The 13,266-nt window shown below is 35.8% G+C and overlaps 1 protein-coding gene across 1 annotated transcript in view; it reads right to left on the bottom strand.

Annotated features, from left to right (window-relative positions):
- Positions 1–13,266, bottom strand: part of LOC106664622 — an 85,467-nt gene that overhangs the window by 71,521 nt on the left and 680 nt on the right. The window lies entirely within an intron of this gene.

The raw sequence follows: 13,266 nt of genomic DNA, 5'->3' as shown, positions 1-13,266 counted from the left end.
TATTTGCATTATATTTAGTGGTCTAGTGACCAAATTATTTCTTTTAATTGATTAATCTTTTTATGTAGGGTTTTGGTTGAAATGAAAAAGTTAGTGCGACAAGCGGGATTCGAACCCACGACCTTCGGCTAAATACGCCGCTGCTCTACCACTTGAGCTATCGTGGGTTCGTATCCCGATCGTGGCATTAACATTTTCATTTCAACCAAAACTTTACATAAAAAGATTAATTCATTGAATATTGTTATTGTTGGTAGTTTGTAGACTACTGACAGTCTGTTTAAAAAAAAATTATAAGTAGACTCTTCTTGTAGGATCAGACACAATCTTTCCATGTGATCTACATACGTACTATTCAATGTACTAACATCACTAGTTGTTTAAAATGTAATTATTTATTCGAAGAAAATCAAAAAGACTGATCTTTTTTTTCGATAGAGACACAACAAATGTCCTCTATAGTTTATTCCATCTCGAAAATTGAAAACACAAGGACTTAAAAATCAAAGCACTCAACACTCTCAGCCGGTAACGTCAGCATTCATCATGAATCAGTGACTCTGTTGTCCTTTACGTGAGAAAAAATAACAGGTTGTCCTTGGCCAGAATGACCCGTAGTAGTCTATTCCTAAGGTAAAAATCCTTCTCATGCTCTATTGTAATGATGAAACGTGTTAAACTTAGAATAAACAAAGTTATTTCTGACCAGGAACCGGTAACGTCATCTTCTTGAGGAAATAAGAAACAAACTCGTAGATAAAAAAAGTGTAAATTTTAAACTTATTTTTCAATACAAATAAATTCTTTCCTTAGCCATAGGTATGAAGCAGGAGCCACAAAGTTGTTAAAAGTTTCCCCAGCTTGGCCAACAAAGCATTTAACACCGCATTACTCAGCATCACTGTTAACCAAACTTATCTTTAGTGATAAGAATTTTTGAGCCACTTTGTCCAGGAACAGATAGCGTTCAAAACAACAGCAAAATTGTTTCCGTAATGTTTTCTAATGTAGGATGATGTCTGGTAATGTATGATAGCATTTCGTCCCCAAAAAAACTGAGCAGAAGAACTATCAACAAACCACAGATTTATTTTTCATTTATGACTTTTTTCATTTATTCTTCGTGTATGTCACCCAACGACCCATGCACTACTACCGAACGTGAATACCACGCCAGAAAACAAATCCGAAAATTTGTGGGTTTTTTAAAAAGGAAGTTTAACCGAGGTATTTCGAATAGAATAACTAGGCTTTTTTTTATTATATGTTCAGTTTTTAATGCTAAAACTTGAAACTTGTGTTTGCACTTTGGTTCAATATAAACAATTTAGGGAAAAATAGAACCTTCTCGTTTCGATGTATATAGCAACTGGAGAAAAAGGAAAATACATACTATAAGTTAACAATTAAATAATATAAGTAGTTCGTTGATACGAAAAGACAGACAGACTTTATCCTTCCCCTAAACTGCTAAGGAATAATGTGCAGTTCTAGATTGTTTTTCAAGCCAGTATATGTAACATTTCATGCAATATATTAACATCGAAGCAATCCTTTTAAAGAATACATAGACATAATCAGAATATTTTTAAATATTTTTGAAAGTAATGAATTAAGGTGATTAGAGACCGTTAATCGATATTTATTTAGAAATCGTGAGATGCGGTCTGGTGTGATGTAGGTTTCAGAAAAACATTTTCTTTATCGTGCCAACGTTTCGATCTTTATTGAGCCCTGATGATGATCTCAATAAAGATCGAAACGTTGGCACGATAAAGAAAATGTTTTTCTGAAACCTACATCACACCAGACCGCATCTCACGATTTCTAAATAAATAATGAATTAAGATTGAACTTCTTAATAAGTTTTTATATCTACAGATTTGTTAAATACGTTAACATTTACAAAATGTCCTGTTCCCCTCTGATATCCAAGGGGCGTTTGATAATGCTGATACTTCTTGATTTATATCAGCACTAGATAATTACAATGTTGACCATCACCTTACTAGATGGGTGAAGACCTACTTGGAGGGAAGGATGGTTAATATGTGCTTAGGTGGTATCACTCTTAGAATTAATGTCAAAGGAGGATGTCCACAGCGTGGCTGCTTGTCACCTCTTTTATGGTTAATTACAGTAAACAAATTAATAGAACTTCTGAAACTCAGGTTTCTACGTCAATTATTTTCAGATGATGGTGCCATTTCGCTCACAGGTAGGGATCCCCTGACTCTTTCACTACCGATGGAAAACCCCATGGGATTGCTTTATGAGTAGTGGTGAGATAAAGGTTTATCAATTAATCCAGCTAAACTGGAAATCACCTTTTAGTAGGGAAACCCTAAATTTCAGGGCATAGAATTAAAGTTAGTGGATTCAAACAAATTCCTTGGTGTGACACTTGATAGGAAACTTGATTGGAATGGTCATATTAATAACATGTACAGGAAAGGCACTATATCAATAGTACAATGTACGAGAATTGTCGGTAAAACATGGGGCATCAAACCATGGGTAGCCAAATGGCTATATACTGTAATTATTCTACCTAGATTATGGTTCGCAGCTTTAGTATGGTGGAAAGGTATAGAAAATAAAGGGAACGGTAACAAATTAAGGTCGTTTCAAAGACTAGGCTGTTTGATGATGACAGGAGCATTTTCAACTACACCCACCCAAGCACTTGAAATCATAACCAATACCACACCTCTACACATTGAGGTTAAGGTCAGAGCACTAATCAGCTGCTACAGATTAATTAGCGAAGACAGCTGGAATCATAAGTGGAATAACATAGGTCACTCGAAAATCTTACAATTATTGAGTAAGGTTAACGGCCAATTATTAAGCGTTAGTGATAAAAAGATTAAAACCCCTTGGGGGAAAAAGTACTTTCAGGTAGTCACCCCTTGTGAATATAATTATAGTTTGGATGATGACCATCGCAACATAGACTGCTACACAGATGGTTCACTTATCAAAGGTAGGGAGGAATCTACACCTAAATTAGGAATCAGCATTTCTTCCCCTCTTGGCAAGAACACCTCCGTTTTTCAGGCGGAAATGGGCCATTAATGTGTGTTGTAGAACACTTATGGAAAATAACATTAAGATAAAAGATATTAGAATTTTTTCTGACAGTCAGGCTAGTCTTAGGTCATTACAAAACGATTTGTCAACCTCTAAACAGGTGGAGGAACCTGTAGATCTTATCATAGGATCTCTTCCAGGTTTGAGAACAACGTAACCCTTATTTGGATACCAGCATATAAAGGACATCATGGCAATGAAGAGGCGGATAGCCTGGCCAAAGAAGGCTCTAATACTGCGTTTGTCGGGCCACAACCGGTATTACCTCACTATGACCACAGCAAAGGAGAGTATTAAAAACTGGGACATGCAACAATTCCTTAAGGAGTGGAATCTATCCCCCGGTCACAGGCAATCTAAAGGGTTTGTTAAGGTGCTCAAACCAGCAGAATCGAAATGGCTATTCTCTGTCTCAAAGAAAGGAATTAATTAGGAGGCTGATAGGTATCCTGACGGGACACTTCTCCGTGGGCATTCTACCAGATCCTTTTTGCCATTTTTGTGAAATAAAAGAAGAAACAGCAAGGCACTACCTCGCGTGATAGGTATGCTAGGTCTAGATTTGAAATCTTTGAAAGAGCGGACATCACCATATCACTACCCGAGATAAAATGGTCCAAAATCTTGGGGTTTGTGAACAAGTCCAAGAGATTTATGCAGAACACGTGAGCCGACCAAGTCCCGGATCTTTTAGGGGTGGGGTACGAAGCTACCCAGGCATTTAACCCCTCAGGCCTTCATCAATGGTACTTGAGAGTGTAGTTCACAACCAGACCAATAAATTCTAAAATATACTTTTTTCTATTCTTTTCTTCTCTTCGCATTATGTATTGCAAATTACCCATGGATGCCAAAAATGCAAAATCAACTGTTTTCAAAAACCCTCCATGAACATTTTTCCATTTTTTAACGTTAAGTTTACAATTTTCACCCTGTTCAACTAATATAGGTTATTGTTTACTTTTTCTTTTCTTTTAAGAAGTTTTTTGTACAGTTATATTACATAAGAGTTCCTTATATGTATTTATTATTTTTATATACTATTTGTTCTTTGTAGAAAATTAATATTGTACATACATAAAAATTGATTTTATCACAATTAATTAAGGTTTTTAGTTGAGATAAAAAAGTCAGTGTCACGGGCGGGATTCGAACCAACTTCCTATCTCAACCCCACCTTTTGAGCTTTCCCTCCTTTTCGCCATTTTTCAGTTGGTGTCAGAGTGGATCGAGGTCACTATAGCTCAAGTGGTAGAGCAGTGGCGTATCTAGCCGAAGATCGTGGGTTCGAATCCCGCTCGTGCCATTGACTTTTTTATCTCAACTAAAAACCTTAATTAATTGTAATATATTAATTGGTTAAGCGGACCACAAAATTAGTGAATTTAATTAATTTTATCTTTCTTTACTTTTTTTATTACTAGAACGTAAATCTTATTTTCATAAAAATTCCATGCACAGTTTTAAATGAAAACCTTATTGTAAAAAATATTAAAATTATAACGTTCGTTTTAAGTGAGAATTTCTCCAAAAGCACAATAAACAAGTTTTCTTTCTTTCTAAATAAATTACTTCCAATAAAGTTCCATTTTTTTCCAAAAGTGCAATAGTAATTTGCCTTTTTTTAAAAGTATAATAATACATTTTAACAACAAGGATTATCTTTTGGGTTAGGATAAGCTAATCCCCAATCGCAGGCTCGGAGAGCGAGCTGAGACCCCGAAAGGACGAAGAAGGACCTCTTATTCAATGTTGTTGAAGCCACTTCTTTTTTTTATATTGTAAACGGCAAGCAGATACGTTTGTCACTGATCACTTTATTTTATTTATTTTTATTTCAATACACTTGTTTTAAAAGGTTATGTTTTTAATTTATTTAGATCAGGTCCCGATTTTTCTTTTCTTTAATTAATTTGTTCGAGTTGTGGCACAGATATTTGTTCACATTCGTGAGTGGCACGAGTTGCTCGATGTGAAGGAGATCCGCGCAAAGATCGTGATAAAAGTTCGTAGTATGAAGACCTACAAATGTTATTGTTTATATCGCAGTAGCCGCCAGTCGATCTTTTGTTTTTTAAAATATTTCTCTAAGTATGTAGTAGGAAGATACGAAAGCTGAGGTTTCGAGTAAATCCTTATGTTAATTGACTAAATTTAAGTAATGTTTAAATTTAAAACGACTATCTTAAACGTGATTTTTTTTTCAGCTCTTCTGACCTGCGGCGTAGGATGAGAAAGACAAAAATATCATTCTCCTTTTCCTGTATATCGATTCGACCCCCAGTGGAACGTTTCTGGGAAGGAAAAATAACAGGCCTCGGAATATGGAAGTGTGCGTGGGATGTGGAATGTGGGGGATGAAGGACTTTGTCATCGTTAGAGTTGGGGCGTGAACGTGGGCAGATCCGCCAACGCTGCACCCGCTGAAAAACTTTGAAATCACCGAAGACGTTTCCTTGAAGAAATTTTCTTTGGCTGAACACTCCTGTCTTATTTTTGTTCACCTGCGACAATACGGAGAACAGATACACGTTGATATAATAATCAGATATACCTTACACGTTCTATATTTCGAAAGACCTCGGTTTACTCGCATTTGCCGAACCAGCAGATCTTTCCTGGAGTTTAAACGTGGACTTTTATTTGAGAATAATTTTAAAAAGTATTCTAAAATAGTACAGACCCTTAGTTACTTAGTTGGATGTTCAGTTTTCCTGTACTTTACTTTTTTACTTGAATTTAGGGATTGAATTTGAAAACTTAGAAACAAACGTATGTTGTTGTAAGACTTAAAACAAATTATAAAATAAATCGTGAAAGTTTTTATGTCACCTCCCACCGAGTTTGTTGAACCGAAATCAGCAGCCTACGCAAAATTCGATTTGAACGGAAAAGCGATTCCTACTTTCTAAAAAACGAAAACCCCTAGAATGACAAGTTGAAAAACTTTAATTCCCCCCCCCCCAGTGCAAAAGAAACCACGAACACGCGATAAATCTCGAATTTAAGTGTTTCCGACTTAGGGCTTTTTCAACTGGCCGCTGACTATTAACAACATACGATTTGTCTCAGCTTGTACTTTGGACAGGGTAACGGTAGACCACCTACTCTTTGGATAGTTCGTCGAATAGTCTTCCATAAACCGGCACCCTGTATATTTATGGCCAGGACGATTCTCTCCTAGGTAGTCTTCTCCTTTAATATGATTAAGACTCTGGATCAAGGTATTATCTTCAAGACGAAAGTAAATTCAGTAGTGACTGCCTATCTTTCGACCTATTTTACGGACATCATCAGGGCAAAACAATCTTAAATAAGTCTACACATTGACATACTTTTTTACATGTAATCTCAATTTTTCTTGAAGACAGTACCAACATTGCGAAGGACTGCAACGTGCGAACTTCGTTTGAGTAAAAACTTGTCAATATGTAGACATATTTAAGATTGTCTTGCCCTGATGATGACAAAATAGGTCGAAAGCTAGTCCATATCAACTGAATTTATTTTCCTCATGATCCATGATGTAAATAAGTGGAAAAGTGGTCGGTACTTCTAATACTGAAAATATAATTAAGGCCTAGTGTGCTTAAATATGACGAGTGCTAGAGGAGAATTATTAATGGCAACAGTGGTAACGTTAAATGGAGAAATCTCTGGCGGTAATAGCCGTCGAAATTACTAAGCAAAATTTTATAATTGGTTGAGGAGTTATAGCGGCGGTGATTCACATGACAGATGTCGCTTGCACCTTGACAGCAAGTAAGTTCGCTGCTTCACGACAACTGACCATGAATAAATAATTTACGTAAAAGCGTCAGCAGTACTCCCAGAAAATGGTTGACCACCATTTTGATTCAACCAAATGTTATCTCCTGCCAATTCTGCTTTTCGGAACAATAATATTTTCTATTTTCTTCAATTAATTATTCTGTTTTTGTAAGGTCTTGGTTGAGAGGAAAAAGTCAATGTCACGAGCGGGATTCGAACACTCGACGTTCGACTATGGGGGTAGGTTCGAATCCCGCTCGTGACATTGACTTTTCCTCTCAACCAAGACCTTACATAAAAAAATAATTAATTGAAGAAAATAAATAAATTAATTAATCTTTTTATGTAAAGTTTTGGTTGAAATGAAAAAGTTAATGCCACGATCGGGATACGAACCCACGATCGAAGTCACGATAGCTCAAGTGGTATAGAGCCGAAGGTTGTGGGTTCGAATCCCGCTCTTGACACTGACTTTTTCATCTCAACCAAGACCTTACATAAAACTAATTAATTGAAATAAGCGATTTGGTCAATTAGACCACTAAACATAAACCGGCTATTGTCTACGTTGAATTCACATTCAGGTTCCACAATTCTGTATCATTTCTCCATTTTAACTACGATTATGGAAATCAGCACCGGCATAAATTGGGCGTCCAGTATGATCAAACCGTTGAAATCAACCCGCAGACTACCAAACAAAATACCGGTGAAAAGAGGTGGAAGAGTGAGAAAAAACATTGCAGATCACAGAAGAAATTATGAACAAAACATCGGAAAATCAACTCGACCAATGGTTCACACTGTGTTAATATGTTACGTTAAACATATAATTATGAATTTTAAAAAAATTGGTTTGTCGTTATGTAGAAAAATTAGATTCTTAATGTCTGATTTGTCGTTTAATTGATTTACAAAACGTTTCACTCTAGTCGCAAATTGAATCTGCAATATTTACCTTTTTGTTGGTTTTTTTACAGAATATTAAAACCGCCATATTTAACAATATAATTTCGCGACAATATAAGTATGGCTGGAGAAAATCAAACAGTTCAAAGTTGACTTTCAGCATGCTTACTCTGCGCAGGCGGAAAGCAGGCATGATGCGAATGTTTAAATACTCCATAGGCAGGGAGGACGAAGAGAATGCTCAGGATGAGAAGGACGAGACGTGCTTTGAATTAATTGGGAGACGTTAAGAATTTTCCACAACTACCCAGACGACCAGACGGCTTTTATCGTACGAAGTACCTAATTTGGACAATTAAGGCAAATGTATTTACCGAAGTTCCACTCGAGTTAAAGTTTCAAACGATTTTGCATGAATTATTCTTTCAACTTATTATTTTCTAGAATCGTATTTTCAATAAATGCAAGCATACTACCGATCAGTGTAGTTAGAAAAAATACGATTTTATTCTTGAGTCAACTTCGATATTTTTCGTTTATATAGCAACTTAATCCACAACCACATGAAAGTGTGCATAAAAATGTGCTTACGAAGCACTGTTGTTTAGTGATTTGTATTCTGGTTAAAATATGCTTTCCATATGTTACTTACACCACCACTCTGATTAACTTATACACGAATTTTGAATCGCTGGAAGCTTTAACAGTGAATAATCAAATTAGTCCAAATAAATCTGAGATTGGATGGAGAAAAATGACTTATGTACGTATTTTTTCCTCAAGAAAATAATGTGGGAAGTTTCCGGATGCCTTACTTTGCCTAAATAATTTTTGGTTTGATCGTTGGATCCTCCTACTCTCGCTGGGTTTTGTCCGTCAGAAATGGTTTCGACATTTCTACATCTGTTCGGTCAGGGTTATAAACAGGGAGACACGCAAGGCACAGCCCACTGCCGTCCTTAGAAGCATGCGCGCGCGCATACACACACCTCAATCCACTTTCCTTTTTTCTTAAATTACACAAGCAACCTTTTCAACTATTTTGAATTGATTTTTTTAAAATTCATTAACTGTTTTGAAAGGAAAGGAGGATGGATAAAGTTAATGGTTTCGTTGACTAGTGTAGGATCATTTTTCAAATGAACTATTTCGGAATGTTTATTTTTTTACTTTTTGTGTATTTAATTATGTATGAACTGTATGAAAATAGTTATTTTAAAAAAACTCACTTTCTCCATGTTCCACATTCCTATAACTTGTCTCTCTCTATCTAGCTCTTTGTATTTGTTGCTTATCGCAAAAATTTTAGTGGTCGGGAAGCAATGTTGGAACTGACTGGATGACATAAGGTGGGCTATTGAAAAATATCTCGTTACGGTTTAAATTTTATTTAAATTGCCCAAAGCCGTCTATTCAATAAATCGTTGGTCGCCCCTTCATTAAAAGTAAATCTTTGGCTAAACTGTTCGATTATTCGGTTAAATGATGCGAATCACACCTCACTGACAGAAAACATGCTGCGATTGACGCGAACGGAAAGACATCTTCCTGGGAACCTGCTGAGTGGAGCACCACAAGGTTGTTTTGGGGGTCAACGTTTATTTTTGATCCATGTAAGTGATATATCTGTTTCTGTAAAATATTGTAAAAATTTGATACAGTTGTCGGCCTGGTTTATCCTGGTCTGCTTATCCTTGATAAAAAGACACCAACCCACTTACGCTCTTATTTTAATATAATCCGCCACAAACCAACTACTGTAAGATTGGCAGAGAGTACTGATATACTGCAGGTTTATTATCATATGCAAGAAAAACTCTCAATGAAAATCACAAGTTAAAGAATGAGAATAAAATAGAAAAATTTATTAAAACAAAGATGGCAAAATTTACGTCTTAAAGTAAATCCTTAAGTCTTTATTATTTGTGAAAATTGTAACTCTAAGGAACAATTTACGCGTTTAAGAATAAGCGGCGTTCAACTAAGCATAACCATCGGAAGTTTTATGAAATGGGAACAGTTCTTTCATTAGAGGGTGACTGGCGATAATTTAAGTTTGGCAACTATACTGTTATGAGAGAAAAGGCACCGAAGGCTCTATAATGGTTTATTAAAAACGTCAGAAGAGTCCCATCATACTGACATAAAAATCGTAGGATGTTCGCTCGTAAAAAGGCATAATGCCCTTCAACCTCTCCTTCAACTTCGAACGGGAACCGAGAAGTTATTGCATTTAGAAAATAAACGTCAGAATATGGTGAAACTTGTCGAATTTAATTTATTTTTAATTAGATACGAAGGTAGGTGTGGTACAAACTATATTGCTTTATTTGATGCTTTAACAGATTAACCATTAAAACATTGATTTATTGATATTAATAGTAACTCCATTACAGTTCGTGGTCCGATTGACCAATTAACATTTTTCAATTAATTAATATTCATGAAAGGTATTGGTTGAGATAAAAAAAGTCAGTGTCACGAGCGGGATTCGAACCCACGATCTTCGGCTAGATACGCCGCTACTCTACCACTTGAGCTATCATGGCTTCGATCCCATCTTCCCATCTCAACCTCACCTCAATTAATTTTATTCTCGGTGACAAATGAAATGGCCACGGAGAGCTTTAGTGAAGATCTACTTAATTTTAACGTATTAAATTCACTAGTTTTCGTGGTCCGCTTGACCTATTAATTGAAAAAGGGCAAAAAGTAGGGAAAATTCGAGAGGTGGAGTTGAGATGGGAAGTTAGTGTCCGAGTGGTTGAGGTCACGATGGCTCAAGTGGTAGAGAAGCGGCGTATCTAGCCAAAGATCGTAGGTTCGAATCCCGCTCGTGACACTGACTTTTCTATCTCAACCAATACCTTTCATAAATATTAATTAATTGATTAATAGTAACTTTTATTATTACTATATTACAATTAATTNTGAATTTTCCCTCCTTTTTGCCATTTTTCAAATGTCGTGTAATCGGATTGGATTCTCGACGACAAATGAAATGGCCACGGAGACCTTTAGTGAAGTATACTTAATTTTAAATCATTAAATTCACTAATTTCGTGGTCCGCTTGACCAATTAATATATTACAATTAATTAAGGTTTTAGTTGAGATAAAAAAGTCAATGGCACGAGCGGGATTCGAACCCACGACCCTTGACTAAATACGCCGCTGCTCTACCACTTGAGCCATCGAGACCTCGATCCACTCGGACACTAACTTCCCATCTCAACCCCACCTTTCGAATTTTCCCTCCTTTTTGTCATTTTTCAATGACAGTTAGTGTCCGAGTGGATCAATGTCACTACGGCTCAAGTGATAGAGCAGTGGCGTATCTAGCCGAAGATCGTGGGTTCGAATCCCGCTCGTGCCATTGACTTTTTTATCTCAACTAAATACCTTAATTAATTGTAATATATTAATTGGTCAAGCGAACCACGAAATTAGTGAAATTATTACTATATTTGAGCCTATTCTATAAACACATAGCTGAAAGACTTAACATGCTTTTAACAACACCAGTTTCAGGTGAACTGAATGTAAGATGTTTTACGCCTTGTCTCCTCTTCTTGATGTAATTGTATTTCATGTATAAACGGCCTTTTGTCACATCTATTTATTCACCGCAATTTCGGTTTGAAACGTCCATCTTGCACTTAATTGATTTTATGCTGTTCATGTATGAAGTGTTTTACATGCTGTCATAATTTTTTTTGTACATTTTCTTCGACGTTCAACGTAAGTTGGGACTCAGGAATAAAGAGTATTTTGAGACTTTTTTAAAAATAAACAGATGTTTGGATTTTAGAACGGTTGCTCAAAATACATACGATCATCAACATCTACCAATTTGTTGCATTTAACTTATTCACACTTTTATCGACCATGATCATCCCGTTTTAGCAATAATTATGCTTCTGCAAAATTTTATTAATACATTTTGGAAAAAATTAATTTTTTTTCGTAGTTCAATCAATACTTTAATACATTATTCCTAATTTATACACAGGCTTTGTTGGATTTCTGGTCTTAAGGACAGTCATAAATTTTCTGGTTGCAAGTTGTCGATTCTTGTATGTTAAGAGTCTTAGCGATCGATGAGAACTCTTACGGACATACATAGAAACTTTCTTAACACATTGTTCTTGTAAGGATCTTCAGGAATCGACGAGTCCTTAAATCCCATGAGCTTCCTCGATAAGGTTCTTTCCATGGTACAATCACAATGCCGTTGGTTTTAATCGGCTCTATTCTTGAAACATTACAAAATTTTAATTTCAATAGTCTTCTTATTTTTGTTTTTCATCTAGTGATGACCACTTAATGCTTAAAATTGTTAACGGGTGTTATTACATACTTAGGATCAAAGCATTTTTTTAAAAATTTTCAATGTTTGTAAAAACGTTTTGAGGAGGATGTAAAAGTAATAATTACAATATAAAAGATAGAAAGATGCAGGGTATTTTAATTGAGCATTTTCACTAGTAACCAGACCGGCAAAAAGTGAAAATATGGCACGGAATCCACCACGAAGAGCAAAAACCCACTGAGATTTTAAATCTCGTGTAAATTAAATTCACTATTTTTCGTGTTCCGCTTGACCAATTAATAACATTCAATTAATTAAGGTTTTAAGTTGAGATAATAAAAAAATGGCAAAAAGGAGGGAAAATTCAAAAGGTGGGATTGAGATGGGAAGTTAGTGCCCGAGGGGATCGAAGTCTCAGTAGCTCAAGTGGTAGAGTATCAAGCCGAAGGTCGTGGGTTCGAATCCCGCTCGTGACACTGACTTTTTTATCTCAACTTAAAACCTTAATTATTTCTCGTGTAAATGTTGCCATAAATACAATAGTCTGAGATATATACAATTAATGAAATACAATAAAATTCACATGTCGACTACAAGGCTCGAAGAACTTTTAAAAGGCAAAATGTGACCTCACCCGCAAATCGAAGATCCTTGTCTTTTCCCTTCTGCATAATTTTCGAACCCAACTTTTTTTGTGCCTAAGAGAAAATGGAATGCTCGCATTTCGAAGCCAGTCTATTTCTGTTCGTTGTGTGATATTTTATACCCCAGGTCCTGGCCGATGTACCTTTTTCTTTGAACAAATTTTGAACAAAACTTTCTTCCGAGATATATCGCTTCAAGAGCATAACATGGGTCTTGCTATCTTTCATTGTTTTTTCCAGTACTGAAATTGACACCCAATTCAATTTGAGATGTCTCCTCCGAGAAAAAGCATTTGTACTTAGCAAGTAACTCGACATCCATAGAAGACAACATAATGAAATCTGTTGTGCCTGCCTCGTTGTTACCTTTACTTTTCTTTCTACCTTGTTTGGAAGTAGCATCTAATAGAATCACATTTGGGTGACATCATTGATAAAAATATTAACTAAAGTCGTATATAAGATTTGAAGATCGTCTGGTTTATTCTTCCTTTTCCCCCGAGCTGTGTCAATTGGAATGATAAAATCTGAGCGCCGA

The sequence above is a fragment of the Cimex lectularius genome, unplaced genomic scaffold (assembly GCF_000648675.2).
Source record: "Cimex lectularius strain Harlan isolate CLEC.00 unplaced genomic scaffold, Clec_2.1 scaffold112, whole genome shotgun sequence".
In the NCBI taxonomy this organism is placed as follows: Eukaryota; Metazoa; Arthropoda; class Insecta; order Hemiptera; family Cimicidae; genus Cimex; species Cimex lectularius.
Note: the sequence above shows the minus strand (reverse complement) of the source record. Positions and strands in the feature narration are given on the sequence as shown.